At 36.5% G+C, this 26,185-nt stretch overlaps 1 pseudogene; it reads right to left on the reverse strand.

Moving 5' to 3' along the window:
• Window positions 1-1,259: 1,259 nt before the first annotated feature.
• Window positions 1,260-25,865, reverse strand: LOC122134773 (annotated as a pseudogene).
• Window positions 25,866-26,185: the final 320 nt, after the last annotated feature.

The following is a 26,185-nucleotide window of genomic DNA, read 5'->3' on the forward strand; positions in this document are numbered from 1 at the left end:
GTTCCCCATTGGTTTGATCATGTCATAGTGTCCATCATTGTCTGGTATAAGTAGCCATGTTTTTGCCATTGTCCCCGGTTGTGTATTAATGTTGTAACCTGCTGTTGGTGAGTCTAGTCTGTTTTTCCACGCCTTGTCAAGTCTTTCGTTTCTTGTTTTGATTTGATTATGTTTGGATGTTTTGGATCACTCTGTAAATAAACTGCACTTGGGTTTTCACTACGCTTGCCTTCAGTGGACTGATCATTACAAAAGCAGGTTTATCAGAAAATTCAAAATCGTGGAAAAAATTCCCAGGAGCCAATAAAATTGTAGATATATATATATATATATATATATATATAGATTATATATATATATACATTTTTTTTGTAGAGCTTAAGAATTCAGTGGAACAATATAATTTTGACTCTGAACTAAAATGCAAACGTACTAATTATAGCACCACCTAGTGTCCAACAAGAGTAAAGACTCCAAATTAGCAAATTTGTTCTGATTAAATGCATCAAGCATTTAATCATTAAAGTTAATCATTAAAGCGCAAAAAATTCAATAAATGGAAAATTTTTAAGTAGATTTATTTTTTTATTTAATTTATTATTCATACATGCACAATTAGGCTATATAGTGGACTACAACATGGCAGCTTAAACATAAGGTTGCCTTTTCCGTCTTTTCAGCAGTTACAAAAAATCTATACAACAATAAATTGTAAAACACATTAACCAATGATACAGTACTTGTAAAATTATAGAGTATTGTTACCAAATTGTAGTAATCTAAAATAGCGGATGAACACCGTCTTGCACTCCATCACCTCATTTGACAACATTTAGGCACACACACAACACACACAAACACACACACACACACACACGATTAGTAAAACTGCAAGCAGTAATAAATTATTGGCCACATTTGTTCCTTAAGAAATAAAAAAAGCAAACAACAAAAGCATCAAGAAATTTACTCACTGCTTAATTGGGGTATAAATATTCATCACAACACTGTCCACAATTGAACAAAGTGACAAGTGTTTTGGATAATGAAGAGTGGTGATATTGAAAAGAGAAATGTACTTTGATACTTTTATACTACAGCGATGATCTGATTGTCCATACTGTATTCAGGGCATCTCACGTGAAGCAAGCCAGAGATACCACAACACATTTGTTTGTGTAACAATACTGTGGCACTGATCTGTAACATAAAATTAGTGCTAAAGTGCTAATATCACTGTTTGACCATCATGTGCGTGGCCACAAAAGATGGATAAGTATTTCTCTATATTCTCTGGACAGCTACCAAAATATATAATCAAAAACATAGAACGGTTTCTTTTCATGAAGTATTTTCTTGGTGACTCTTAAAGAAATGCTAGCATGTTGAATTTACATTTCAGTAATGAGACAAACTGTATTCTAACAGTTCCTGTGCTTACCTCACCAAACTTTCTTTTGTCATCTGTCTATTTTTGCACCTGCCCTGTGTCCTTCACCTTGCATTGCACAAATTCTGTTTCCTTCCTTCTCTGTCATGATCTCCTCGGTAGCCTCATCCGAGGTCCTTCTGACTTTATGAGGAGTGTGAACTCTGTGCAGGAATGGAAAATAGCAGCATTATGGTCGCAGATCTCTCCTCCTAAGCCTCAGTCGGACCACTCGTTCTCCTCCGGCTCCGAGTCCTCGTCTGATTCACTGTATTCCACAGCAATGCGTCGGGACAAGATGGTGGCCACGTCGTTACCCACTGGCCTCTTTTTTGGCTTTCCTGTTCTCTTTGCTCTTGCACCTTACGAAGCTGGGAAACCTGGAGTAGAAGCCAAGCTAAGTTTAAATATTTTTAAAGTGTTTTTTAAAGAAGGCCTTTTTCTGCTCCTCAAGGCTGCATTCAATATATTTAAACTGTAATTTATTTCTGTGACCAAAGCTGAATTTTAAGCATCATTACTCCAGTCTTCAGTGTCACATGATCTTCAGAAATCATTCTGATATGCTGAGTTTATTAAAACAGAGTGCTGCTTAATATTTTTTTGGAACCTTAAATACTTTTTACAGGATTCTTTGATGAATAAAACATTAAAAAAGAAGTGCATTTATTTAAAATATATATATATTTTGTAACAATATACACTACTTTAATACTTAATTAATACTTAGCATGGATGTGTTTAATTGATAAAAAGTGATAGTCAAACGACTTAAATGCTTAGAAAAAAAATAATATTTTGGAATAAATGCTATTCTTTTGAACTTTTATTTATCCTGAAAACGTTCCAAAAAAATATTAAGCAGCACAACTGTTTCCAAACACTGATAATAAATCAGCATATTAGAATGATTTCTGAAGGATCTTGTGATCCTATGCGTTGTGCTACTTTTAAAATAGTGTATTTATCAATATAATGCATCCCATGCTAAATAAAAGTATTAATTTCTCATTTAAAAAAAGGAATAAATAAACACAAAATAAATAAAAACAAACCTTTAAAATATTTAATAAACCCATTTAAAATTTATCATTAAAAAAAAGTACTTATCTTAAATTTTTGAATGATAGTGTTTTCAGTTTCCACAAAAATATATGAAGCAGCAAAAACATAATATTAAACGTTTCTTGAGCAATGATGCTGAAAATTCAGCTTTGATCACAGGAAATAAAGTACATTTTTACAATATATTCACAAAGCAAACAGTGTTTTAAATTGTAATAATATTTCACATTATTATATAAACACAACCTCGGTGAACAGAAAATATTTATTTTAAAAAATATTTATGATTCCAAACTTTTGACCAGAAGTGTATATGTGTACACACACACACACACACACACACACACACACACACATATACACATATATATATATATATATATATATATATATATATACAGGGGTGCACATAAGTTTTTCAGCCATAGAGATTTGGTTTGGTCCTCACATGGCGGCACATAGAGTGACCCATCAAATATATATATATATATATATATATATGCATGCATGTATCATTTTTTTTAATAAATGCGTAAAAGGCCTATTTTAAGGTCATTTTTTTAATATTCAGTAAGGTCAGTCTAATTAATAAAAATAGCACATGGAACACACAACACGCTTCATTTAAACACAATTTGCTGAACACTGAATTCTTTCCTGTGGCATACTAACCTCTGCGGATGGCGGCCAGCAGGTCGCTCCGGGCGTCGCTCATTGGGATGAGAGGCACCTGGCCCTTCCTGGGAAGAGTAGACTCTCCAGATGGGTGTGTTATTCGGGATGGGGATGGGGTGTGGGTGGGGGGGGTCCTGGAGGGGGGAGGAGGTGGGGCCACTGGTGGGCCGCCCATTACAAGCATGTGAAGGTGTGAAGCAGTGTAGGCTGAGGGAGGAGCTGGAGGAGGAGACGGGCTGTAGGCCCGTGAGAGGGGAGACCACTGTCCCCGGAGCCATTGACTGAGGTCCAGACGTGCTGTCAAAGGCGGTCTGGGAGGAAGGAATGAGGGGAGGAGGTGGAGGAGGGGCAGGCGGGGACGACGAAATGCTCCAGGATTTGATGGCCCCTGAGAAGTGATTACAAAGGAGAAATGTTTTAAGGAACTATTTTGCACCGAAAAAGTATTCATCACATCCCATCATTGGTCAAAGGAACAGTTTCACACAAGTAAAGATCAATCTTTATGCAGCAATTTCTCTCCATTAAGAACTAAATGGCAATTATTGAAATTTTGGTACACTTGCTTTGCATAATGGCACATTTTTTGAATAATTTTATTATTAAGTTGGCTTGAGAAAGCCAGCTTACTGATCTACAAAACTTCTTCTTCTGAGACAAAATTTTAAAATGTATCTCCTCCAAGAGTTTTCAAGCTACAACCACCGAACTCGGGTCAGACCTTCACACTGTTCTGCTGATATCTTTTTCTAACTGATCAGACTTATGACTTTCACTTTGCACTAAACGGACGATCAAATATTCAGGGGGGCCAAAACTTTTGTACAAAAGCTTAATGACTAGCATACTAAATTTATGCTACCAATGTACTACAACTTGATAGCAACATGTTAATCGTGCTAACTACATATTAGCAACATGCTACCCTGTTGAAAAAAACAGCATATGCTGGTTAGGTATGTTTTGAACCTGGTTTATGCTGGTTAGAGCTGGTTTAAGCTGGTCCTTAGCTGGCCATGTGCTGGTCCTAAACTGGTCCAACCAGCTAAAGACCAGCTAAGGACCATCATAAACCAGCAAAGGACCAGCTTAAACCAACTAAAACCAGCATCCCAGCTTCAAAACATACCTAACCAGCATATGCTGGTTTTTTCAACAGGGTAATCAAGTTTGAACATGCTAATCATGCTAAAAAACGTATTAGTAACATGTTAATTGTGACAAAATATGTTAGCAAATGCAAAACATGTTAGCAACATGCTAAAAAAACATGTTAATCTTGATAGAAGCTGTGAGCAAACATGTTTACAACTTGAGAATCATGCTAAAACATGCTAAAACATACTAATCCAAGCTAAAAAAACATGCTAGCAACATGCTAATCATGTCAACAACATACTATTCATGCTATGAACATACCAACAACAAGATAAACATATAAAAATCATACAAACAAATCAAAAAACATGCTAACAACACTATAAAAACGCTAACAACAATCCAATAAAAATCCAAAAAACATTCAAAACCTTACGAAGAAAAGAAGTTTATTCAAGTGTGCTATTAGTATACTTATTTTAAACTAAAAATGGAAAGTATACTTTTTAGTTTACTTTTTATGTACTTCTCAGAAATGGGCTTTATGTACTTCTAAGATATATACTTATAATGACACTATTAAGTATACTTGACTATACTTACAAAAACTCAAAAATATACTTGAAACTTTACTTAAAAAAAAAGGTACCTTAATAAAATTAAACTTGAAGTATACTACTTTTTTAACTTCAAAAATCATGCTAGCAATGTGTTAAATCATTCTAGCCACATGCTAGCAACATCTATCTAATCTACTGTATCTATCTAAACTTTCAAACTTCAAGTTTTTACAACTGCTTCAAACTTTCAGGCTAGGCTTTCTCAAGCCAACTTCAAAGTTTGTTAACAATACTCATCTAGTATATAGCTATTTGATTGATGGTAGTATTAAGAAACATTTTGAGCTCATAAATTTGCGTTTGTAATTAGTTGAGATCTATTCTAAAATGTAGGAGGAGACCAATGTGAGGATTTTTCTCTCAGGAGACAAATCTGAGAAGCTCTGTTTTTTTTTTTTTTTCCTCTGGGATTGAATTACAAACAAAGTGTTATTTTGAGTTGTATATTTAAACTCTGTTTAAAATGACTGTTTGAATGCTTGATTGGGGCATTTATATTAGAAAGGGATTTTCAGGCAGAACTGAGAGCAAAGAAAGAACAAAAGCTGAGGCTGGAGCTTCAGCCAATGCAGACGTTTTTGTCAAGTGAAAGTATTCTGTAAGGAAGTTTCATCAGCTGAACAACTGGCATATTGTTAAACAACAGTACAATCCATTGAACACACTAGCTACGTAGCCACTTTATTCCTTGTCAAAAATTAAATATGGCATTAGTGTTGTAGTACTCAAGACCGGTCCCTGACGGTCATTTTTTGAAGGTTTCAGTCTTGACCGCATTTGTATCTCAGTCTCAGACTAAAAGGGACTCTGGATTTTATTTAGTTATCACTAAAATGCCGGTGCATTGTCTGATTTATTTATTAACATCATTAATGTGATGATGTAATACATCCTGCTTCAAATGCAATCAATAACTTCGAATTTTATGTTTTTTGATACTGCTGGGCCCCATCAGAATTTAATGGGGAATTTTGTCAGAAATTTCACCAAAATGAAAACAAAAATGCTCCAAAAAATTCAATATAGGATTTCAAAAAAGACTACTTGAATGAAAATATTTTTTTCATATTATAAAATTAAAGCAATATCACAAGAGCAAGTATTAAATTACTTAATAATAATTTAATAATTTATATTAAGTAAATTACATTTTAGAAAAATTTGTATTATTTATTTCATTTATGTTTTACTATTTCGGCAACAAAAATAATTCCAGACAAATCCATAGCAGAACTGTTGTGTGTTTCCGAGCAACAGGTGATTTCGTTTACTGAATGAATCAGCTGCTTTGAAGGATATGGTTGAATAAATGATTCTGTGACTCACTCGTTAAGCGATTTGTCACTACCCTTCATATTCCTTCTTTATTTTTTCCATCATATTCCTACATTCAAACATTTTTTTTTTAACATTAACCTCAATAATATTTACGCAGTTGTAATTGTAACAATTTAGATGCAACTTCTGTGCCACCTCTGCAGTGCAAAGATGAATTTTGTTAGATTTAATTTGAATGGTAACCGCTTTATATTGTGGTCTTATTATTCTAACTGTATTTATTGATTAAATTTCAGATATTTTTTGCGACAGTAAATGTGTATCTTTCAGATAAAATTTCAGGAGTGCTGGTTTGGTCTGGTCTTGACTCAGTCTTTGTCTTAGTCTCAACACACTCAGGTCTTGGGTCTCGGTTTTAGGTGATCTTGACTACAACACTATATGGCACTACTCTGATTAAGGTTTACACTAAATATTTGACAGTATTAAGACAGAAAAGAAGACAGTTTTCAAAGCGCAGATTATGCAACATACCTGGTTAATTAAGAGAGATAAATAAACCAGATAACGTCAACTTCCAAAAGAATCCAAAAACTGAGGTAACTAAGGTATTTAAGTTGCTCTGAACATAGCAACAGGCTCTAATAGACATGACAGATTTCACATAATATTATATCATATATATATATATATATATAAATATATATATATATATAATATATATATAGATAAGAAATTATAAAGCCACTATTATAACATAAAGCAATGTTTATTTTATTCTATTTATTTTATTCCTATCTCACACATCTTCATTCAAAATGTTGTTTTTTGCAACTTTTCCCCTCTTTTTCAATACAGTGCATTTCTATAATAAAAATACAGTAACATTTTAGTATAGGGACCAATTCTCACTATTAACTAGTTGCTTATTAGCATGCCTATTATTAACATTTTGGCTGTTTATTGGTACTTATAAAGCACATATTCTGAATGGCCATTTTCTCCATCCCTAATCCCCTTGTAAGGTTTGGGTTAATACACTGATGGACTTCACAATGTTACTTGAGATACACTACTGAAAGGAACAGATCACCCAAAAATGAAAATTTGCTTAAAAATTTACACACTCTCAGGCCATCCAAGATGTAGTTGAGTTTGTTTCTACGTGGGAACAGATTTAGAGAAATGTAGCATTACATCACTTGTTCACTAATGGATGCTCTGCAGTGAATGGGTGCCGTCAGAATGAGAGTCCAAACAGCTGATAAAAACATCACAATAATCCACAAGTAACACACACCACTTTAGTCCATCAATTAATGTCTTGTGAAGCGAAATACTGTGTTTGTAAGAAACAAATCCATCAAGATGTTTTTAACTTCAAACTATTGCTTCTAGCTAAAATATGAGTTCACAATCCATAACAACGTTTTTACAGGTAAAAAAAAAAAAAAAAAATTCCAACACCCCTGTTGCCCTTTCACATCAAAATCTACCAACATAGTTGTTTTGAACTGTTGTAAACGGTGCTTGATCTGTGCATATTTCACTCCTGATTCAGACCAGATGACTTTTTCACTGGAGAAAGGAATATTATCGACTTTTTATACTGAAGAGAATTTTATACTGAAGCAATGGTTTAAAGTTAAAATGTCTTAATGATGGATTTGTTCCTTTCAAACACGCAGTTTTTCACTTTTCAAGACATTAACTGATGGACTGGAGTGGTGTTGATTACTTGTGGATTATTGTGATGTTTTTATCCGCTGTTTAGACTCTCATTCTGACGGCACCCATTCACTGCAGAGCAAGTGATGCAATGCTACATTTCTCCAAATCTGATGAAGAAACAAACTCATCTACATCTTGGATGGCCTGAGGGTGAGGACATTTTTTAGCAAATTAAAATTTTTGAGTGAACTACTCCTGTCTATAATTGTATATATACAATATATATACATATACTTTAGTCAGAGGAGTGACATGCCTGTATTCTTTGGCAGCTGTTGGTCGTGGTCCGTTGAGGGACGAGTTCGCCGGTGGGGGGGGTCCGTGGTGGGTCTGAACGCGTCCTAGAGAGTGCTGTCGGTGCTCCAGCGTGGTGGAGGAGGCTGGGGGGTACCGGTACGCTCGGTCCAGGGACTGAGTCGTGTGGGGCCTGCGTCTTTCCCATCAGCTCCTGTCCCACCTGCTTCCTGTGGGTGGCTGGGACTCGCTGGGTACGAGTGTTCATCTGACATGCCAGATCTTGTTTAAAGCAAAGAACAATATTCAGACACACAGCATGCACAATATAGTTATGCGTTATACTGAATTCATTTCTGATAATATACTCTATACGAACATAAGAAGTGAATAGATGGACATTGTTGAAACATTTTGTATAATCAAATTCTTAAACTTATTTACTTGAACTGAACATAAAGGTACTTTTTTTTCTTTTTTTGAAGAAAACCTCATAGTACGGGTCATTGTCATCCCCTTTATGCATTCATGTATATTTTGTTGTCATGCATTAAAATGAGTAATATAGATCCGAACACACACAAAAAATAGGCCAACAAAAGCTTTTATGAATTTATTATCCAGAGACCACAAATAAAGTGCAAAAGTGCAAAGTGTGCAAAACGTTTTCGGGATCAAACCTTCATGCAGTCATGGCCTAATGATTAGAGGGTCGGACTTATGTTATCCAAACATTACGAGTTTGAGTCTCAGGATCGGCAGGAATTGTCAGTGGGGGGGGAGTGAATAACCAGCGCTCTCTTCCACCTTCAAAACCACAACTGAGGAGAGACCTTTGAGCAAGACACTGAACCCCCAACTGCTCCCCAGGCGCTGCAGCAATATGGCTGCCCACTGCTCGGTGTGTGTGTTCACGGTATGTGTGTGTTCACTACTGTGTGTGTGCACATGGATGGGTGAAATGCAGAGCACAAATTCAGAATATGGGACACTTCATTTCATCAGTGCCGTGTTTCCAAGCTTGGACACCTCTGTTTTTTTTTAAGTCTCTTTTTTTTGTTTATTTTCTCAGTTCAGTACCGTGTTTCCAATCCTCTGTTTTTTGATCTTTGATCTATTTTTGGATCTACGCACCGCCAGAATTTTATGTATTTTGTTGAGTTGGACTGTCTGGCGTTTCGCTTCTCCACTCTTTCCATTTAAAATGAGTAATGAACATAATTTCATTAAAATTGTTTATCTGTTTTACAGAACCTTGCCAGGTAAGATAATATTTCATGATGAGAAAAGCTCATGTTCACAAAACAGCAAAAACAAAATATAATGCTTTTTACCATTACTGAAAACATTTCCTAATAGGTTTTAAGGTAAGTAATTTAAAACTGTGTTTTATAATACTTAACTATGGTGGCCGAAAGAACTCAACTTGCGAGAGAGCTCAACTCGCTGCAATTGATAAAAACACATGCAAATAGAAAAAAAAAAAACACCTGCAAATTTAGAAAACACCCTTCATCAATTTGACAACACGCGCTGCAAATTCTCACAACAAAACCAAAAACAGACACGCTCTGCAAATATGCACAGGCCACATCGGAAATGCATTTCTCTGTATTTTCAAATAGAATAAGAAGCACATTTCTATATTTGTTTGTGTTGTGAGAATTTGCAGCACCTGTATTGTCAAATTGATTAAGATGTTTTCTTTATTTGCAGGTGTTTTTTTCCTATTTGCATGTGTTTTTTTAATTTGCAGCGCATTGAGCTCTCTCGGCCACCGTACTTAAATGAATATGCGTGTTCATCTTTAATCTCTCTCAACAGACAACAACCCCCCCAAGATGATATGAAACCGGCCCACTTGTTCACTAAGTTACATAATGATGTTTTTCATCTCACTTTTATGACACAACACTTAATTAAGGCATCTCTATTTATAGTGTTGTTTCAGTATAAGGATTAAATATAACTACTGGCTTATTTTTAAGGGTGCGTTAAATATAACTACTGGCTATGAATCATAGACAGTATAATTTATTTATCTTTATTTTTTACAACTGCATGTGCCCCATGAACTTACAAAAATAAGCTGTTCTATGGCAATTTCTGCTGAATTTGAGTTAGGATTCACTATAACTGCTTATATGCTACTATTAGTTAGATTGCTTAATTAGTGACAAACACCCCCCCCCCCCGGCAATTTTAACTCCTGTGTGAAAAATGAAGTGAGCTGAATGTGCACTTGTAAATCTTAAAAAGTATATCAAAAAAAAAAATCTGTAACTTGCAGCTAAAAAGTTTTTTTTTTTTTTTTTATGTTTGTTAAATAAAAGTTTTTTTTCAAAATATATTTTTTTTTTTTTACCAGTTGTTAACTTAAAGAGATATTTCTACCTGATTTATCCTACAAAAATGAATATTGTTGGTATAATAATGAGAAGTGTCAAAGCACAGTTCATTTTTGGGTGAACTATTTCCTTTAAGTGGTTTGACCATACAGTATAGAGATCACATGACTCACCTATCTGGAGACAGAGATCCCTCGGAGGACATGCCATGGTAAGGAGACGGTGTTAGTCGAGTGTCCGGACGGAATTCCTTATCGTACGCCATCATGTTCCACTCCTGACGCCGGTTATGAGCTTTACGGACTTTCTTTACCCTCGCGACTGGGATTCCTCCATGTGTTTTTTTTGCTCTTGCTAAAGCAAAAAAAGGAAATGTTTCTATACAGTTTGAGTAATAATAATATAACTATATGCAGAAAGAACAGGAAAAGTCTGTGAATGAACACTGACATGATGATTTGGGGCAAATTTTCACAAGCAATATGCAAATTTTCAAAACGCTTTAGTACCAATCTAACAACAGATCATCAGAAATCGTTCAGTATAGAATTACTAATGTCAGCAGTTCTGTTGTATTTTAATAAATTCTCTCTATATTATGTCTAATCAGTAATTTTGTTTTAAACAACCAACTTTTAAATGCAACTATTTCATTACATTTATAGGCTAATAGCTATTTTATAATTTTTACCATGTTTTACCAGAACATGCAATGTTTCCCAATGCCTTCACTAGAGAATATTCTGAGTTGCGATGTGAAATGCAAAACACATTGATAAAAATAAAAAAACCAATTCAAACATTAAATAATACACCAAAAATGCTATTTTCAACCACAAAAAAAAAAGTTTAAATAACAATTGCGAGTTTACATCTCAATATTCTGATATATATATATCTAATTGCGAGTTTACATCTCAATATTCTGATATATATATATCTGAGATATAAACTCACAATTCAATTGCGAGTTTACATCTCAATATTCTGATATATATATATCTGAGATATAAACTCACAATTGCAAGTCAGATATGTAAGATATAAAGTCGCAATTCTGAGAAATAAAGACAGAATTGTGAGAAAAAAAATCTGAAAAAATTCAGAATTGTGAGATTTAAACTCACAGTTGCGAGAAAAGTCAGAATTGCAAGATATGAGCTCAAAATTGTGAGAAAAAAAGTCAGAATTGGAAGTTTTTTGAAACTCAAAATTCTGAGGAAATATACAGTACATATCTATAGAACTGCGACTTTATTTATATCTCACAAAGACTTTATTTCTCAGAAATTATGTTTATACCACACAATTCTGACTTTGTAACTCTCAATTGAGTGTTTACCCTCATGAAAAATAAATATACTAAAATGTATCTGAAATATATTTATTTCATGATAGTTCTACTACAAAAACATTTACATATTTATGTACTTAATAAAAATACCCTGCAATTGTATCATTAGTATACTAAACTGGTATACTTAAAATCTGCTAAATTGGAACAACAAATTTTGTACTTAATGCAAAGATATACTGAAGTATATATGATTGTGCTAAAGTGGATCTATTGCAAGTATACTTCAGGTACACTTTAAATATCTTGCATTTACACATACTGTAATGTATTTTATTGTCTTTTGTTGTTTGCACTTTTAGTTTGAAGCTCTGTTTTGTTCCTTGTCGTTCTTGTTTCCTGTTTTCTCTTTTCTGCTGTGTCTTTTTTATCCCATTTTGTGTATTTAAACCTTCATGTCAGAGGACAGGTCTTGTCTTTGATAATGTGTCTATTACCATCAAAGTAATGCAAGAATGCACTTGCAATGTATTTGATACTGTATTTGTGTACTTACTTAAATGCATGTTTCTGGCCATACACACACACACACACGCACGCACGCACAAGCACACGCACACACACTCACATGCACACACACACACACACACACACACACACACACACACACACACACACACACACACACACACGCACGCACGCACCCACGCACGCACGCACACACACACACCACGCACGCACCACGCACGCTACACGCACACACACCACACACACACACACACACACCTTCTGCCGTCGTTTCTCTTCTTCCCTTCTTTGTTTCCTCGTGGCTTGCAGCATCTTTTCCTTCCAAAGGTTTAAAGAAGTAGGATGGATCGGTATAGAATTTGAGCCCATCTTTTTTGTCATCCCTGTAAGACAACAAAACAATGTACTTAGAAATTATTTGCTTAATATTAATATTTCATATTGCTTACATTTCATCCCCAAAATTAAACTAAAAAGTACTATAATTCAGAAAGTTATTATTATTTATTATTATTAATTATGATTATACATAAAGATAATATATATGATATGATTATAATGACAACTGAAAAGTGAACCTAACCTAAATGTTTTCTGTACACCAAAATGCCACAGATAAAATGGCAATTTTATGTTCAAATAGAAAAAATAATGATGCAATGGAAGCATTTTGATTAGTAGTAGCCATCGTAATGAGTTAATCGTTTGGGCACGTTTTATTCTAGGACCAGAGCTGTGTTGTGAGAGAGCTGTAATTGTGCATGAGATGTGTGAAAAACTTAATTTAATCATGTTTCTTTTCTGTTATAGTGGTGGTTGGAACATGAGGAGGGGCGAAAGAGAAATTTATTGTATTTCTTCCATTCTACATGTACAAATACTGTAATCCTGACAGCAATTTCCTATTTTTAGAAAATGTTTTTAGTAATCTGATAACATCTTTTTCACCCATACCTGTAAATGTAACAGTAACTTTTTGTGTCATGAGTTTGTAATTTTTTTTCTAATTAAGGTTAAATGAAAATTTAAAAACATTTTAGGCTCTAAATTAAGATGTATGTATTTAAATTGCAAAAACATTTATATCCATTTGGATTTCACCGTTTTAACATAAAGTAATAAACTTGGAATAGTTCACTCAAAAATGAAAATTTGTTGTTAATTTGGCACACACACTCAGGCCATCAAAGATGGTAGGTGACTTTTTCTTCAGTTTAAACAGTAAAGAACATTTTGACCTGAAACTGTGGTTTTTAAGAGTAAAAAAAATGCATATCGGGAAACACTAATTAATACCTTGGGCTCCTGATGATGATATATTGAGGTTTTACGGAGTGAAACAATTGGTCTGTGCAAGAAACTGAACATTATTTACAACATTACTACCTGGTTCTTTCGGACAGTCAGTTCTGGTTCAAATTACTGATTCGCCAGTTTGTTTACATAATCTTGCAATTATGTCACATATATGCAATTATATTATTAAAGCACCCAATAATGATGAATGGATGTTTTACATGTCTAAAAGCATATAAAGTGAATAAACTAGTCTTCAATAGGTCACCTTTTTACATGAACCATAAAACGGAAAAAAGTCACCTACATCTTTGATGACCTGAGGGGGAATAAATTAACAGCAAATTTTAATTTCTGGGTGAACTATCCCTTTAATATGGTGCATATTTGTCAGTCATACATAAATGAAAGAGGTCAGATTTGTTTTTGTGAATTTTCTTGCTGAAGCATATACAGACCTGTATGGCGTGAGGATGTTAAGAGGAGGTGGTTTGTCAACAGCGCTGGTACATCTCCATGACAGGGTTCGGGATGGAGTTTTCTGGACACCACCTGCGGTCCTGAATAGTGGAACTCTTGAATGCTTTCCGCATGTTGATGTCCTGTAGGGACACTGTAGAGCAAAGCAGACAGACCCGGGAAAAACACTGTCAAACACCTATCACAAAAGCTGTTAGAAATGGCAGAAGTTCCAGATTTACAGCTTGCGTCAGCGCAAACCCTCTTTTGGTGTTAAAAACTACTCTTAGGATTTACTAAAGATGTGCAGTGAAACATTAGTGATGTGAAGGTGAGAACACAGCTATTTTTGCGGCTGACTTTATTGCAATGCATTTGTAGGAGTGTCCCTTTTAGACACAAAATGTATGTGAGGAGAGTAATTAATAAATGAATCGTGCAAGCTGATTTACTAAGGTTTGCAATAGTATGTTTACTGGTAATTGCACCATTATTTAATGCTCAAAAAAGCATGTCTTAACCCATTTTACACCAGTGCTGTTAGTAGATTATACACACCTGATTATCATCAGCTCTGCTTGTTTGATACCCTGCGCTAATTTCTCGTTGCTCTGGTAGATTATATTGGTCCTTATGGAAATATGATGGCTCTGTCTGATGCATAATGCATATTAAAAAAAAAAATCACACTAAGGTCTTACAAAGAGAATATTCTTGTCCTGGTATTTAGAGTAAGCAAAAACTAAAATAATGACAAACAAATATATTCGTTATATTTCAAGTAAAAATTTTTAAATCGTAACTATTTTTAGCTTTGTTTACATAGAATATTACATTGACTTTCATATTAAGTAATATTATGGCTTGTGTTGTAAAAGAAATAATATAGATTAGTATGGTCTTTGTTTTATTTACTTTTTTTTACATGGTATGCTTTTTTGTCTTGTGAAAGACTGGTTTTTTCATTAAAATTAAATCAAAATGTAAGAGGAAGATTTTTTTTTTCTCAAACATGTGGCTGTAACAAAATTAAAAAGCATTTTGTTAAGGCATTTTTTTAATATATAATTTTTTTTCAATGTGGTTACCTGTGGGAAACATTTAGGGTACTGACTTAACTTCTGCTACATGAAGTGAGGTAGTCGCATAAGGGACACGCCTCAGAGTGTAACCAATCGCAGAAGCAGCCAATAACACCACGTCTTCCAACCATGGCAGACCAATCTCTGCAGCGATCAGGGAGTCCAGCCCTCCCTGTATCTCAACCACAGCTACCTGCTGTTTCATCATTCCTCTGCACATCTCTGCTCCGTGCAGGACAAGGCAAGGAGGGCAATATTTGTTTTCTGAGATACCTAACTTCATGTTATCAGAGAACCTAACGTCTTCTTTCTAACATTTGTTCCAGTATCCTCCACTATGGGGATAAATAGACACCCTCCCATATTGCTGATATGGCTGACTAAGCAGACAAAATACTGAGGGGTTATAAGTCTGAATCATAGCTCCCGAACGGAAGGTAAAAACAGAATATGATGAAATTCGACCCGCTTAATAAAAACTGCATGTATACAACCTGCTAACGCCACTCCCAGGACTGAGTGATCCAGAGAGGGTTCTGTCACAACAGTCGATAGAATTAGCAAAAATGTGTGCAGAGAAGACCAGCTGGTTGCCGGCAAAATTTCTTGAATAGAAAATGCCTTCTAAACCGAGCACCAGAATGTAGCCATAACCTCTAGTAGAATGTGCTCGTAGTCCCTATTGGGGGCTCTCTATAATTCGCATTATGGTAACATAAACACTAGTATACTCCACCATACCGTGATAACCGGCGTTGACAGAAGATAGGTTTTCCTTTGTAAGAGTCAGCCCACGGAGACAAACTAATTGAGTGCTCTTATGAAGTGGTGCCGGTCCACTGAACTTACGTATAACAGAGTAAAGAACCCGGACATCAACTGTGTAACCTTCCTCCTCTGGGAATGAAAAGGGTGGTGGATGGAAAAAAAAACAGTTCCACTGATTGAACTGCACCATCGTGATCACTACCCTTTATGGCCACAAACGTCAGGCTAGTTCTAAAAGTTTGACCAACCGGAGCGAACATCATACATGAGGAATGAACTGATAAAGCATGTAGTTCAACCCTTTTTGCTGTAGTCAGGCTCCGAGGGAATGCGTAAAGTAACATGTCTTCGTTACACGTCTTCATTGCGCATCTTTACACGATGTGAAGAGATCTACGGTGGCCCAGCCGAATCTACTGTATGCCACACCATAAGGATCACTTGCCGGTGGATTCCCTCTGGACAGTAAATCTGCTCCCCTGTGCATTATTCCTGGAACATGTGTCATGCGTAATGACAGGAGGGTCCTCCTGCTCCACATAATCAGTTATTTCGCTAACAAGGGAAGCTTGTGAGAACGTACTCCTCCCTGCTGATTTATGTAGGCTATCATGAAAAAATGCACAAAATGTCTCAGAGCTAGTAACACTGTCAGTAGTTCTAGAAAATGTATGTGCTTCTCTCTCAGTGCAGGAGACCATGAGAGATGCATCTGTCGTCACCACTTTCCTCCTCTAATAACTCCCCCCATAAAAAAAAAAAAACCACAATTTTAGGCTTAGTAGGACGTCCATTCAAAGCACTAAGGCCCATTGCAGATGACTTTAATCTTTTGAAAAACAGTAGGCGGTGAAGCCTCTGTTTTCCCTGCATCGACCCAGTAGAAGAGAGCGCTGCCCTGTGACTGGGTGCAAATGATTTGCCACAGATGATTCTACTGGGGAGATACACCATCCCCAATCCTCCATTCCGACTGAACATCCAGCCTCAAGGACCGCCTTGATAGTACACAGTGGGAAAAGGCCCTGTCCCAAAACCTCTCATTTCCAGCCACCCAGGATGGGACGGCTGGAATAAAACGGCCCCCTCGCTGGAGGGAGACATACGGAGGGTCTCTTTCCATCATAACAGGTCTCTTCAGCCTCTGACCTGCCGGTTGGGATGGCCAGTCAATTGACGTCTAAGCCGCTTCCTGCAACAATGACCTTGAGTAGATCCATGTCCCTCTGTACAGGAGAGGGTGCCCTCGGTCATCCTTTGCAACTCGTTGGATGCGACTGATTCCGGGCGACAGACGGCCTGCGGACATTCCATCGTTCTCTTCTCTGGGTTGAGCGAGAGGCCATATGTTCCGATTTCAGCTACAGCCACGCGCTACCACGCGGAGTCTCCGCTCTCGGGTTTTAACCAAACATCGCACAGTGAGGACAGCCCTCGGGGTTGGACATGCTGTCTGAGCGTTGTTTAGTGGCCCATACAGGACAATGCATACCGTGATCCTTCGCAGAAATTCACATTCCACAAGCACATGATGATGTTGATGACCTTTTCCTCTGGGGCGCTTGGCTCTTTCACACACCGCGTGGCCATGGAGCCTCACTCTGCTTCATTACGGTAGGACCCACCACAACATGACTATGAGTACGGAGCTGGCTTGTGATAGAGACTCTCCTTTTCCCTATCTTTTTGGTTTGAAAACCGCCCCAAAAACTTAAAATAAAAAAAAAATAAATTGAAAATAAATTGAAAACTTAGAGCAGAAAACTCACCTTGACGTGTTAGTTATCTCACTCTAAAGTGAGTCACTCAACAAACCTTAGGATGGTATTGCGTTTGGGACGTTTACCTTGAGGCTCCATCTGTACACTGTTAACAAAAGAATTCGAAAGTCTGCTGAAACATCTTCCGAAAATCGTTCACGGGAAGAGAGCGAGAAACAAAACAGCAGTGCTGCAGTTTTAGATACAGGGAGGCGGGACCCCATTGCTGCTGCGATTGTCTGCCATGGTTGGCAGACGTGGTGTTATTGGTGCATCTGCGATCATTCACGTTCTGATTAGAAATGATTAGAACTTTCTCTTTCAGTTCATATCAGTTAGGACTCATGGTTCTTATCATAATTACCTGCAATTGTAAATGTTACTGCACATAAGTTTGCATCATTTTATGCAGTATTAATGACGAGAGTCAAACAATGAAGCACATCATGGATGCACAATTAAAGTCATAACACGCCATTTACATGTGTACTTCCCATAAGGACTTGAAGGCACTGCCTATTAATTATTTCCCTTTCAACTGCCTCTTATTCACCAACTATTCCACTGTGCTCTTTCATAACTCAGCTATGTCCTAACGCATTGGGACATGGCGCCTGCTCTAACTGCTATTACCAGCATACTGTCTCATCTGCTCAGCCGATTATTATTCATAGAATGCTCTGAAAAAATCACTCTCATGATGAGCATTTTTTGTCACCATGTCAATATGAAAACTATCGTCATCTCATACACACAGAAGCTATTTAACCATTAAGTCCAAAAGAGTAAATGCGAAAAAAACAAACTGAACCTAAAAAAAACTGATTTGGGAAAAAAGAAAAATAGAATTTGAAAAAAATACAACAGAATTCATAAGGCCCTAACTTGCATTATATTGATCCTGAGTACCAGCGCCAATCCTCTCAACAGCCCCTGTGGTTGCATTCTGGGGATGTTCCAGCCCTGTCACAACAAAGAATCAGTCAGCAGTGGGTCTGTATTTGCTAATGCTCATTCTCTTACTCACCCTCCTCCACTGTTGGGGAGGGTGGGGGGGAATTCCATTGTGTGACCTTCACCGCCAGCAGTTCGACGCGCTCTTGTAAAACTGTTCATGCGCATGTATAAGCGTTGGCCTCATGTAACAGCTCCGAGATTCCTCCGCAGGGCGACCTGAACAATAAACACATAATCGAGATGAGGCAAACTGTAATTTTTCCAAAACAGACAACCCGGTGTACCATGTCTTTTAATTACAGACCCATGAAATCGGCTGATCTTCTTGTTTTATGTACACTGAATAAATGTTTGTAGAAAGTCTGAAATTGCTAGCCATTTCATAAATAATTACAAAGAACTGCAAGTAACACACTGAAATAGTGGTAACACTTTAGAATAGGGAGCTCATATTCAGTATTTACGAAGATTTTTTCCGCCTCTATAAACCCTGCTCATTAATAGTTCTAATGTAGTTGTTATGTAGTATTAGGTGGATTAAGGTATCTAAATTGCTCATCAGAATAACATTAATTGGCTTTATAAGTACTATAAAACAGCCAATATGTGTAATATGCATGCTATAATCAATAAACTAGTTAATATCAAAATTGTTCCCTAACTAAGTGTTACTGAAATTAATTTTTAAAAAAAAAACTGAAAGGTTTCTTGTAAAATGTACTCCAGCCTTTGTTTTATTTACATATTTTGTTTTGTTTTTTTACAGTGTACTTCCTTTTGAAAATTCTTCCAAAAAGATTAAAAACTCAATACTTTGAATTAATTTGCTGTGTTTTCCAAAAAAGAATTACTGAATTAACACAATTATCAGTTGTGTGGTGAGTCACTATTATAAATAATAAAACAAAAAATGTTATAAATTATTTGATGAGTGACGGTGACATCTAATCCGGTTATTGGAATTTATGTAATTTATTGTAAACTCAAATTGCTATGACTTAATTAATAAAAATTATGTTTTTTTTTTTTTTATTACTTGTATAGCTTAAGGAAATTACTTGATAACGTTAACACTGTCCCTGTTGTTTCCCCTGCAAAACATGTGGCCATTTAAATAAATTAACACTTAAAACAGCAGGGTGGTGACTCCGTGCCTAGTGGTTAGAGAGTTAACTTCTACCTAAGGGTGTGGGTTCGAGTCTCGGGCCGCAATACCATGACTGAGGTGCCCTGGCAAGGCACCGAACCCCCCAATGCTCCCTGGGTGTATGTTCACGGTGTGTGTGTGCACTTTGGATGGGTTTACTTCAGAGCAACGAATTCTGAGTATGGGTCACCTATATTGGCTGCTGTCACTCACAACAGCCATATTATTTTAGTTTAATGATTGGTTACATTTTTTTTATTTAGCTTTACATTTTTTTTTATCCCAAGAGACTTATAATTCACGAACACTTTAGCATTTGTTCATAACAAGTTTGTGGTCTTTGCGCAAATGCATTTTGCAAGGTGAAAAGTCCATGTTGAAATTATTGTACTAAAAACATCATGCTCAAAGCGAAATACAGCTGACTGTGCTCAGAACTGATGCTGCCAAAGTTGAATGGGGTTCATAGCAAACCAGTACCTGCATTAACCTGGTAAAAAATACTTGTGATCAGCAATTCCCTAGAGTGGAAACTGAACCACTGATCCCTCCCCATCTGGTTTGATGATGGCCTCCAGTGTGTGATGTTTGTGACACATTCCACTCGTTGGTCACCCCATCGGGCAGGGCACCCCGGCACAGGTGCCTTGCTCGATGGTCCCTCTTTACAGAGTCCATGCTGTGCTCACTACACACACTGACCTGTGGAGTACATTAAGCACATTTACACAATATTAATGTGATGCAGCAAACACAAACATTATAAAGAAAAAAAAAAAAAAAAGAAGAGAAAGAAAGAAAAAAACCATGCAATTTTTAATCACCCATTACGCTTTTTATGGCTCATTTCTAATCAGTAATTTTTTTTTAAACATTGTTGTGCCAACAGTAAAATATTTTTGTTATACAGCAAACCAAACGGCAACTGATAACACGATATCACTGGCTTTTTTTAATCAACCATTTTTATATGTTGGATATCACAGAACTCTGTGTTCGGTTGGGGGAAATTCCTTTGTACCTAATCGCCACATAAAAATATGAATAAATATTTATTTGCTATAAGTTTGTTGCCTTACATTGTAGACCCTAACAGGGTTTTTCCGGTCCAAACCGGGTGTGAATGAACACGGATTCTTTTTAGCACTATAATTAACTCTTGTGCTTAGGCATGTTTTGATTTAAACTGAACAAACCATGCCTCTTTTATCAGTGAAGTAGCGTGAGCTCTGTAATACATCTTAATATTTTTATGAGACGTGTAATTGATCAGTTATTTTTGGCAACAATTCATTATCATTTGCAAAAATATGCTTAAGGTACATTTGTATGGAGAGAACATTTTCCTTGCTATTTTACCAATATTGCATAAGTGCAATAGAGCTGATTGGAATGAGAACTCTGTAAAACCTTGGATGAATGCAATTAAAATTTCACAGAAAGATGATCTCTGTAAACTCATTTAACTACAGTTCATTTAAAGCGATTGTTTATTGCCATTCTCACACACTCCAGACCTGCATTTAATCTAAAGCATTGGTAATTGTCATTATACATGATTTGTACTTCATAATCAAATGTATCAAGCCTAGCCACACCAGTGTTCCGTGTTCACTTTTTTTTTTTTAAAAATGATTGAAGTCAATTTATTATTAAATAATTAAATTTTCCATTAATGTATTTTTAAAAAATGTAGCCCTGCTATAAATAATTGCATATATATATATATATATATATAGTGCTCTTGAAGTTTAATGAAAAGACAAAGTATAATATTTTTGTCTCGTTGCTTGGTTGGGTTCCTTGTCTACTTTCACGCTTGTTGCGAATCTGATTATGTTTTGGTTCCTATTTATGCAGAATCTAGAAAATTCCTAACGTTCACTCAGCACTGTATATTAGCAATATATGTATCCATTTGTGTGTTATGGGTTTACTGAGACATTTGCGTTGAAGCCCACGACCATCCCAGATACAACCACGCAAGGCCCTTTCGCATGCTCCGCTGAGATACTTGAGCTTCTATAGTCACTCTCCGAATGTGCGAGGTCTGTTTGTCTCAGACAATCTCTCTGTAATGCTACTCTAACGACATCCATTGTTTAGACGCTCATATTTCTGTTTTGTCAGTTTCCAATATAAATACAATGCTGAAAGAACTGTATTTTTTAACTATAGGCCGCAATGAGCCCTAGGCCAGTGAATCATTATCCGCTCAAGAGGGAACCTCTTAGAGTATGCGGTGGCATACGACGGTGAACTCACCTTCGAACAGAACAAATGCATATTACGTTAGCTTGTGTGAGTAGCCTAGCAACCATCCTGATGATAGCAGTTGCATCCGCTTATGTGCTTAACAGAGTGATCCCCCTTCTTTACTTTATGATTAAGACAGCCGCAAATAAATGAAACCTCATTCTTGTAAAACTGAAGTCTTTGACTGAAATATCCTACTACATGCTAAAGAGTCTTTGTAAAGAAGCATTTTGCCTTTTTGGTATTGGAACACAATCCCCAACGTTTCAGGTGCTGCCGATTCGCATCATGCCCAATCTGTAATCAAATGTCAAGATTTCAAGTATTGGCAAAAGTACTCAACAATTCTCAGTAATTATTCCAAGACTCAATGATGTGATCTACTCTTCCCATTTGCATGTTTATTTGCTTCATTGGAACTAGCTACTTACAGAGTTCCTCTGTTTCTCATCTGTTTATAATCTGTAAGAAGGGGTGAAGGATTATCTTACCTATATTTTACAGCAGATCTGGATTTTAAAGGTGTTTAAATAAAGATTTTTGTTGTAAAGACAATAAAAAAACCACTTTGTGCCGCAAAAACGCTCCTTTCCTGGTAAAAATGAACATTAATTACATTTTACAATTTTTTTGTTTTTTGTGACAAGCAAACATAATGTTTTTGAAAAGCCAAACATGTCAGTCTCTAAGTAACGTAATTTATTTAAGCCACAAAATAAACGTTATTCAGTAAAAAAGTCTAATGAACTACAGTATGCAAAAGGGATTTTCAACATCACAAGCTCATTTCGAGCATGTTTTATAATACCCCAATATCAAACAATTCATCCCTCACACGTTATCACGTCCGTTAAAAACTTTGAAATTAGACATTAAAAACATTGATATAAACCACATCACAGGCATCAGTCACTTCACTGAAAATATGCCGGCTAATAAATAAATAATTATTACCTTACATTCCATCTGTTTCCAAATCCACATTTACTTGAACATCACAACATCGATGTCTGTAAAAAAAATAACATGCACAATACACGTATTTACAAGAAACAGAGTGGCAAACACTATCGTCGGAGACACTTTTGACAACGTCATGGCTGTCAATGCAACGGGAATCCAGCAAAAGAAATGTTGTTTCGTCACCTCGCTTAAATTTATGCATTTTTTACTGTCGCTTAAACTTCTCAGTTGGTTTATTAAAACCATCAAGGCGACTATCAACAGTTTTGATACAAACATTGTAAATGTTCCAATAACAGACAAATCATTTTTACAACGATTTGTTTACAACGTTTTAATTAGCCCTTTTCATCTCGAATATTTACTTTAATTGGAGCGCACTTATGTCATTTTATCGAACTTTGCTACCTGCCAAGAGAAGTTTCAAAGCCTGACAGACACAAGAACTTCAAAGAAACTCAGGATAATGGAGTGTATCTTATCGTTGTCATCAATACTTTCCATTTACAAGAATGTGTTTCTCGTTTCCACAAGTGAAAACACACAACAGAAGTGACCAAGAAAATAGTATTATAATTCATATATTTATAATATACGATATTAGTTTTTAATACGTTGAATAACAATTACAAACACACATATACGAAAGAACAGAGCAGAGACTGTTTATTAAAGAAATTAAACAAATGTTTGCAGATAGATTATATCTGCCTTCGGTTATGTGCAAATAAAAACAAACTTTAAGTGTCTATGCCACAAACCGGGCCTCAGTAAACATTGGTATTTCTCTGCACCGATGACAATATCTCTCTCTCAAGCTTTCTGAAACACACTAGCCTGTCTCTATGGTCAGAGGCAGGAACTGATTTCATGGCGAGGAAACCATGGCAACGCCTCAGCTGTGCTGGTGCCAAGACATGTTAGACTCCTTCACCAAAAACACATTTACGTAATCTGTTCCCAGTGAATCAAACCCTGCATTCCCCGGGCTAGCGGCTGTTTTCAGATCTGTGGGAAATGGTGCTCTCCAGGTTTCAAGCTCGGTAGGAACGTGAGATATTATGGAAATAAAGAAACCCGTCATATTAAGGTGACAAAACTAGATTAACAAAAAGTACCTCATTGCCAAATGTGTTCTTTTTTTCCTCGCCAATCGTTGCTTATAAGCACAAGCCTGAGTTTGTTTATCATAACAAAATATAGTGGAATACCTCTAAACTGCAAGCTGGTTCTCACAAAGAGGTTTAAATAAGTTGCATTGACTATTGGTTTCAGGCTTGTGCATGTTTTTTCGGTGAAACTAGGTCACCATGATGTTAACGTTTAATGATAATAGTGCTAATTAAATTGACCACCAAGATGGTAGCTATTGACAGAAGAATATGGTGCACTTAAATGATGAGGAATCAGGAAGTATAAAGTTTACAAGACATGACTGCTTCAGCATCATTTAATTTAGCACACTTTTTCAACTAATCAAAAGTCTGAAACCCACCCAATAATGTCTCAAAATCTAGATGCTTCAATTTGCCAGATACTCAAAGTCAAAGATTACACCGTGCACCTCAAGCATCTCCCATCAGACTCTCCCAAGACCAAGATCTGATCTCCATACTCTGGCCCTGTACTGCCATCGACAAATTATCATTTGTGACCCCTCTCTGTGAAATCCAGGCTTAATTCTCAAAATTTAATTATGAGATAACAAGCATAAAATTTGTTTGATGATTTCACTATTAATTTCACTATAATTTCAATCTTTGACATGGTCTTACTCAGTCTTATCTTACTCAGTAATAATCTTATCAATGTTACATCTTCACAGAATGTTTCTTTACCTTATGAAGGATGATTTTATACAGAAAACAGTAAATCAGCTGGGTTTTCACAGACTTTACATTCTGATTTCAGCAGAAGCATCGTAGACAAAAATTAAGAACAAATGAGAACTCAGTTCGTCTGTGGCTGTTGATTATTATGACGTCACGCATCCATAAAGCTGTGTCCGCATGACGTCATCCGTCCAAATCACTGGCTGGCATGATATGATAACAGGTGTATCTTTCGGCCACACGGGAAAAACGAACGAAACAGTGGCAGTCATTAAATATGAACGTGATGAATTATTGATCTATTAATAGATGATTTTAAAGTCTATGTTAGTTATTAGAACCAGCGCCCGTTACATCTTTGGCGTCTGTCCTTCTAGTCATTTAGGCATTATCACGTAACAAGTACGTGAAAACACTGAAGGCAAGGCCAACCCTGTGCGTAATTGCCATCTACTTACTAATAACTGTAGTTTGTCTCCTCTCGGTGTGCTTTCGCGCGGAGCGACGTCGTTTTTCGGTGAGCCTATTCGGCGTTACATGCCGTTAATACGCGGTGGCAGTCACGTCGATGCGTGTGTGGTGCGATGAACGGCGGAGGTGGTTGCGGAAACTGCACGCGCGCGTTTGCCTGGGAAGCGTCGCCAGTAGCTGTGCGCCTGCAGCGGCGATGCATTGCGCATGTGTGCGCGTCACCCACAGACCACCACCCTGAGTGTGTGTGTGTGTGTGTGTGTGTGTGTGTGAGGGGAACACTGAGACTTGATGGAGGAAATATGCAAAAATACACACACTTGAAGTGAAACGGTTTTTTTTAACGCCACTAAACCAATCAGCCAAGTCTTCCTATTTAACTGGTTGGTATGGGCCAAAGCGGGATATTAGAGCATAGTGGCCACTGGTGGGAAACACTTTGCGTTGATTTAATCCTGCGGGAAAGTTGAGCCAACCCCTTGTTTCTAGACAAACTTTAAACAAAATTAGTGGATGTGACCACAAATATATTAAGAGTTATCCATTTTACTCACCCTGTGATGTAGAAGCCCATGGAAGCGGGATTGGTAACTAAATTCAGAAAACAGTTTTTTGCTGTTCAAAGTGATTTTTGTATGTTCAAGGACTCACATGCTTCTTGTTGTCTGAACAACCACAGACAAAGTAAAAAAAATAAATAAATAAGATAACAACACGTGTTGTCTTGACTCCCAGGTGAGGAACTTCCCTGGATGGATGGTCAGTCCATCACAAGGCTTATACATAGATTTTAAAGAAGTCATTTTTCATTGAATTCCTCTTCCTTTGATACAGCAGCATGAGGTGAAAATGTTCAGTTTTACTTCAGTATAATCACTATGCCCTCTTCCCTAC

The sequence above is a fragment of the Cyprinus carpio genome, chromosome A21, assembly GCF_018340385.1.
Source record: "Cyprinus carpio isolate SPL01 chromosome A21, ASM1834038v1, whole genome shotgun sequence".
NCBI lineage: Eukaryota > Metazoa > Chordata > Actinopteri > Cypriniformes > Cyprinidae > Cyprinus > Cyprinus carpio.